This window comes from Manis pentadactyla, chromosome 9, assembly GCF_030020395.1.
Source record: "Manis pentadactyla isolate mManPen7 chromosome 9, mManPen7.hap1, whole genome shotgun sequence".
NCBI classification, from domain to species: Eukaryota; Metazoa; Chordata; class Mammalia; order Pholidota; family Manidae; genus Manis; species Manis pentadactyla.
The window spans coordinates 22,071,391-22,078,472 of record NC_080027.1 but is presented as its reverse complement, the minus strand read 5'-3'; the positions used below and the strand labels follow the sequence as shown (position 1 = coordinate 22,078,472).

General features: G+C 35.7%; 1 pseudogene; it reads right to left on the bottom strand.

Moving 5' to 3' along the window:
* Positions 1 to 703: 703 nt before the first annotated feature.
* LOC130684704 (olfactory receptor 10AG1-like) lies at positions 704 to 5,778 on the bottom strand (annotated as a pseudogene).
* Between the last annotated feature and the right edge of the window lie 1,304 nt (positions 5,779 to 7,082).

The following is a 7,082-nucleotide window of genomic DNA, read 5'->3' as shown; positions in this document are numbered from 1 at the left end:
TGGATATATATTTTAGAGGGGCCAGCATTCGGCATTGGTATGGATAGTTTATCATGAAAAACCAAAAACTTTTAACAATAAATAGATAGATAATACCAAAGCAAAACATGAAGCTACAAGGGGAAGCAATCATGGTAACAGAGAACAGAAAATTCTGGAATAATGGGGGAGGGGACACCCTGAGGATTTGTAGACTTAAAGCAATATAGATGATAGAAGAGATGAAGCAAAGAGAAATGCAAAGAAAACCCTAAGATTCTCCTGCTTCCACCATCTTAGCTGCTGCTGTTTTTTTCTCATTTTCTAAATCCAATCATAGGTACTGAGAAGGGCAGCAAATGTATCTGAAGGAGTGGGAAGGTTAAAGAAAATTTATCATCGAGCAGGACCCTAATCCCTGGTTGTATGGCATACTCAGTAACTATCATTGTATTGCTCTGGCAATTTCTTAACTCACTAGTTCACATTGAGAAGAAAGATATATCTTCAAATGAGATCCTTACAGTTGAGATAATATGTGCATCGATTTTTCAGAAATCCTTAATTTAACTCTATGAAACTAAGGTCCCTTAATATCATGTGAAGCTGCTATGATGATAATACCAGTATTTAGGAAAATAGGAGCAAAACCAGAAGATTTTTTTTCTGCTGTATCTACATGACAAACATATAAGCATTCTTCTAGTAATTACCAGCAGTCGAGTCATGTTGATAAGTTAGTTACCAGTTTTCTCAGGGCTACCATGATGTCTTTGTTCCTCAAAGTATATATAATGGGATTCAATGTTGGGATCAAAACAGTATAGAAAAGAGAGATCAGTTTCCCAATTTCTGCAGACTGACTTGGTTTGGGTTGTAAATAAGTGACAGTAGCTGTTCCATAGAATAAGACGACAACTATCAGGTGAGAAGAACAGGTAGAGAAAGCTCTAGCCCTCCCTCTGGCTGATGACAGTCTCAGAATGTTGGAGATAATTTTGCCATAGGAGATAACAATCAACAAAAACGGAATCGTGATAAATACCACAGCAACTACATAGACTGCTATCTCATTCACAAATGTGTTCCCACAAGCAAGCTTGAGGACCGGGGAAAGGTCACAGAAGAAATGGTTAATTGTGTTAGACCCACAAAAGGGCAGAGAGAAAATCTGGCAGGTCTGCCCAATTACAACTGGAACTCCACCCATCCAGGAGGCGACCACCAGTTGGACGCAGACCCTGTGGTTCATGACTAGAGGGTAGTGCAGAGGGCTACAGATGGCTACATAGCGGTCATAGGCCATCACGGCCAGGAGGAGACACTCTGAGCCTCCAAACATCAGGACAAAACACATTTGTGTAGCACAGGCAAAGAAAGAAATGTTTCCTTTCTGGGTTAGTAGGTCCACGAGCATTCTTGGGACAGTGACGCTTACATAACAGATTTCTAAAAAAGAAAAAGTGCTCAGAAAAAAATACATAGGGATCTGGAGAGCAGGATCAATTCTTGTTATCAAAATTATGATGCCATTGCACATCAGGATAGTCAGATAGATGACTAAAAATATCCCGAAAAGGATCCATTGGAGATTAGGAACATCAGAAAACCCTAGGAGAATAAATTCCACCGTGGCAGTGATATTGGGGTTTTCTGTTAATTTGTTCTCCATCTGCAGATATAGTAAAGTCAAGATGGTTAATTAATTAATGTTTGATATAAATGCATTTTCCTATTGTTAGCTGGATAAGATGCATGAGTGCACTTATATAATCTCTTAAATTATTTCCACCATTACTTTGCTCTGTTTTTTGGAAACGAGATTTGAAACTTCAAAAATGAATTGATGTGCAGTTAAAATTCAAGAAATATGATTAAAGAAATAAAATGCTAGTATATGCATTCATACTTGGATTTAATGATATCAGGGATAATGAGAAGTGTACATTGTCATTCAGAGTTTATTGTGTAGGAATAATATCTGGAGTGAAATTATGATATAGGTTTTTTTCTGTTATTTTTGTCTGGATTAATTTTTTTTTTGTATTGATTGTTCATTCCATCTTCTTTCATTCAAAGCTTTTCCCTTAACACTTTTGCTTAATTCACATTCAAAATAAGTCTTAAGTCTTCCCATTTATATTCCAGTGAGAATCAATTTTCTTGAAATAATTCTTTGCTGCTGAGGAAATAAATCAATCAATATTATTCTACTTTATGTATCTCTCCTATCACTGATGCTAAATATAAACCATTAGCATTAATGCCATCATATTAATAACTTTCCTATTAACACTCCTTATATAGTGTATGATAAATATCCATTAACCTTTAACTCATCAAGAAATTCATCACATTTTCCTCCTTATGTGAGCTCTGTCATCCATTGTCATATAATTCCCTTGCAGCCAATCACAGCTCTCATTCTATTTTCCTTTCATAATTGTGCCTAATACAGTGTAGCTTCGATCAAACCAAGTTATTCCTTACTCTGGACATGCAAATGGCTGGAGCAAACGAATGGGACTGAAAAAAACACCACAACACAACCACACACACACACACACACACACACAACCACATACTGTTTTGCTTCACTTCATATTAACGTCATCCAATATCACACAGTCCACACCGGTTGTCAGTTTCCATTACCTTTATTAAGATTTGTTCTCTAGCTTACCAACAGAAATCTTTTGTTTTCCTGACTCATCCGGTCTACTGCCTATATTTTGTTTTCCTAGCTCATCAAGTCTCTGCCTACAGCTCCACTAGCTGCTAATTTTACCTTAATATCTTGACAAATAATACTGAGCAAATATTCTCTGATGTTTCCGTTTCCAATGGTACTAGTTTTCAAAATTACCTTAAGTGAGCCATTTTATTATAAATATTATCATCATTTGACATGTATCTTATTTTATAATTAAGAAAGTTCAGAAGTACATGAGATTTCTTAAGAAGTTAACTCATTTTTGATAATCATCTTAGAATTTCATGTTTTTCTGTTTTATTCTTATATTGATCTTCATATTTAAAGCTATCCTTAAATAAAATAGTCTAACACAATTTAGCTTACCTTTATGGATTTGCATGAAGCTATCTATGTGAGTACAGTTTTTTAACCCATAAACTTTAAAAAATCTTCTTTTGTGTCAGGAAGTCACTGTAATTCTATAATGTTCCTGTTGGCTCCAGATATTGGCTGTTCTTATGTAGGACCTAGCCAAGCGCATCCTGGGGGACATCTTCTCATGTGTAACAATTTAATTTCTAGAAGACAAATTCTGTTTGGCAATCATCCGGGTTTATTATTTTAAACTACTTTCTCTGTAGATAAATTGTCCTTCTCTTTAGCCCCTTCTTGGCATAAAGTCCCCCACCCCCACCCCAATACGGGGGAGGCCCTTGGTGTGGAAATACTCTTAATTGTCTAGTATTACTTTTCAGGAGAACATTAAAAATCTTTCTATTTATTGTGTTTCAGGCTCTTCATAATTTGTGTGAATTTATCTTCCTTCTTGTTATTCCCATAATTCATCCAGATTTAGATCATTCACACCTTCCAAAAAACATGTCACATATTTTCACATGAACATGGTACGCGTAGTCTCTTAAATATATGGGGTGGTGAGATCCTTTTATAGAAGTGGAATGCTCTCTTCCAAGATGGACCTTTGTGGAAATTGAAACACATCATGCCTGCTAGCAAAAATCTGGATGGTTTTATTCATGTTACTGGTGTCTAAGTAGGCATGAAGAAGCTGAATCCAACGTAAGCCACTTCAAAAATAAGCATTTAAATAATATTGTTTAACACAGAAAAAGAAAAAAAAAAGGAACTTTCCTGTAAAAGTCCTTTTCCATTTCAGCTACTTCCGGGCAGGTATGTAGATAAGACTATCACACATAATGTTGCAAACCCAGCGTCTACTTCTACATTATCCACTAATTATATTTATTTCTTCCTGTTTTGGAGTTCTTTGACTGTAGGATAGTGTGTTTCTTTTCTTTTTTTCTTGAAGTATAGTTGATATACAACCTTTTTTTGGTTTCAAGTTTAGAACACAGTGGTTCAATAGTTACCTACATTATTAAATCCTCAGCCCCACTAGCGTGATTACTATCTGTCAACGTAGGAAGATGTTACAGAACCATTGTTTACATTCTCTATGCTGTACTACTCTCTCCATGACCAACTTATATTACGACTGAGAACTGTTGTGTCCCTTTATCCCCCTCCTCCTCTCCGCCCACCCACTCTAAGCCCTCCTGCATGGTAACCCCCAGTCACTCAGTGTCTAGGAGTCTATTGCTGTTTTGTTCATTTTGTTTTGTTTTGTTTTTGGATTCCACAAATAAGTGAAATCATATGGCATTTGTCTTTCTCTGCCTGGCTTTTTTCAGTTAACCTAATACCCTCTAGCTCCATCCATATTGTCACAAATAGCAGGATTTCTTTCTTTTTGTGGCTGAATAATACTCCATTGTGTATATATATCATATCTTCGTTATCCATTCATCTATTGATGGACACTTTGGTTGCTATTACAATAGCATCATATCTTGACTATTGTAAATAATACAGCAATTAACATAGGGTTACATATATCTTTTGGAATCAGGTATTTTGTTTTCTTTGGGTAAATTCCTAGAAATGGAATTACTGGGTCATATGGTATTTCTATTTTTAGAGTTTTGAGTAACCTTCATACCACTTTCCGCAGTGGCTCCACCAATTTACATTCCCACCAACAGTGTAGGAGGGTGATAGTGTGTTTCTAGGACTGCACTCCTTCTGTTTTTGTATTTTAAGCCTGCTTCTCTTTACTACAGCTTGTCTCTCACACATTGACCAGCTGTACTCATGACTGATTTGGTATTTGTGTCACCTTTCTTCATGTTTCTGTACAAATAAGAAATGCACTCATGATTTGCGTCAAATGAGTGTGTCAGTCACTTACAGGAGGGGACAAACCGAATGTCCATCCCCCACTGGAGTAGACTATTCTAATCCATATTCTATCATCATCAAGATGGTGAATTGGATATTTCTTTATTCAATTAAGTAACACCTGAAATGAAATCTAAAAACTGAACAGCTAGGATAGATCAGTGGCTAACTAAAATAAAGAAGCAACTTACACTCGCACCATACATAGTTCAGTCCTGCGGTCAGTCATTCCGATACTCTAGTTCCTTTTGACTAAGAATGCCACTGTTCTCCAGTTTGCTCTTCTCTGTAGTTCCCCATTGAACCTTCAGCATTACAGAGCTGAGAATAAAATACAGGCAGGAAATACGGGAAGAAATACAGTTGACTCTTGGACAAAGTGTGGGTTAGGGGCACCAACCCCGCTGAGTCAAGAATCCGTGTACAACTTCTGGCTCCCCAAAACTTCACTAACAGCCTACTGTTGACCAGAAGCCTTATCGGGAACCTACATGATTGATCAGAACATATTTTATATGTGATATGTATTGTATACTGTATTCTTGTAAGAAAGTAGGCTAGAGAAAAAAAGTTTTTCAAATTGTCACGACTTCAAAAATTTTTCTAATATATTTATTGAAAAAAATCCTCACATAAGAGGACCCTCATCTAGGAGGACTTAGGACGTTCAAACCCGTGTTGTTCATGGGTCAACTGTCTACTCACAAGAACCTTAACACAGAATAGACATATCATTCTCGTATAACATTGTAGAAACCAGTCACACTGTCTTGTACAGATAAGAGAGGGCTAGGGGAAGGTTGCTTACTGTACGTCATACAAACAGAAATATATTTGGAGGGCATCAAGCCAGATGGCCACAGAGCTCTGTTGTGGTCACTGTGTTCAGCATGCTGTAGCATATAGACCTTTAGATTTCAATTTTAGCAAGACATTTACATAATATAAATTATGTGTGATATATACCTGCATATTTCAGGTGTTTTTTAAGATATAGTTGTGTCTAATGCAATGTCATTCTTATTTTTAATCTCAAATTAGCAACATTATTAAGGCCTAATTTGCATGCAATAAAGCACAACCTTTAAAATACATTCTATGAGATTTAAAATTCTGTGAAATCTGACAAATATATACACTTGAGAAGCCATCACCACAATCATCATATATAATATTCACACTATCCACAAAAATTTCCTCGCTCAGCTTCATAGTTCATCCTCCCTCCACTACCAGCCCCAGGGAATCACCGATCAGATTTCTGTAGCTACAGGTCATTCATAACCTGTTAGAATGGTTTCTCTCTTATCCTGGAGTCTTTGCTCAGTGTAAGGGTTTTAAGATTCATCTGTGTTGTATATATCCATATTCCATTCATTATAATTTCTTTTTATTCATTTTTGAAGATAGGAATATTCTTCTGGTATATTATTTTGTTTTCCTTTGGCATTGCATATCTTCCATTAACAGATTCTCTTGGCTTTCACTGAGTTATTTTCTATCTTGTTTTAATAATTGAAATTATCTTCATTGATAAAAACATAAAAAAGAACACCTATTTAAAATCTGTAACTTGATACATTTTTCATATGTACACACCAGTGAAGCCATCACAAAATCAGGATTGAAAACTAGTCCATCACACCCAGAAATAATCTCATACTTCCTCCTAGCCACAACACACATGCCAAAAAAAACCAAAATAAAGAAACTGAAATCTAACTGCATTGCAGTCAGAGAAAATGTCCTGTATTTGTTCCCTAAATACCAAAACCTTTCATGATTCAGCTGTTAGTCTCCTGTGGTGAATATTTTCCTTAAAAAAGATGCACATTCTATCTTTGGGTATCACAGTTCAAAAAAAATGTTAGGTCATGCATTTTTATTCACAATTTCAGTATCTTCTTTGTTTAAAATTGAGATATAATTGACATACATTCTGTTAGTTTCAGGTTTAACATAATGATTTGGTATTTGTGTATACTGCAAAACAATCACCACAATAAATCTAGTTAATATCCATGGCCATACAGTTATCCAATTTTTTCCTGTTGTGAAAACTTTTAAGATCTCTCTGAGTAACTTTCACATATATAATACAGTATTATTAACTATAGCCAGCCACTCTGCTATGCATTAATCAGATTGC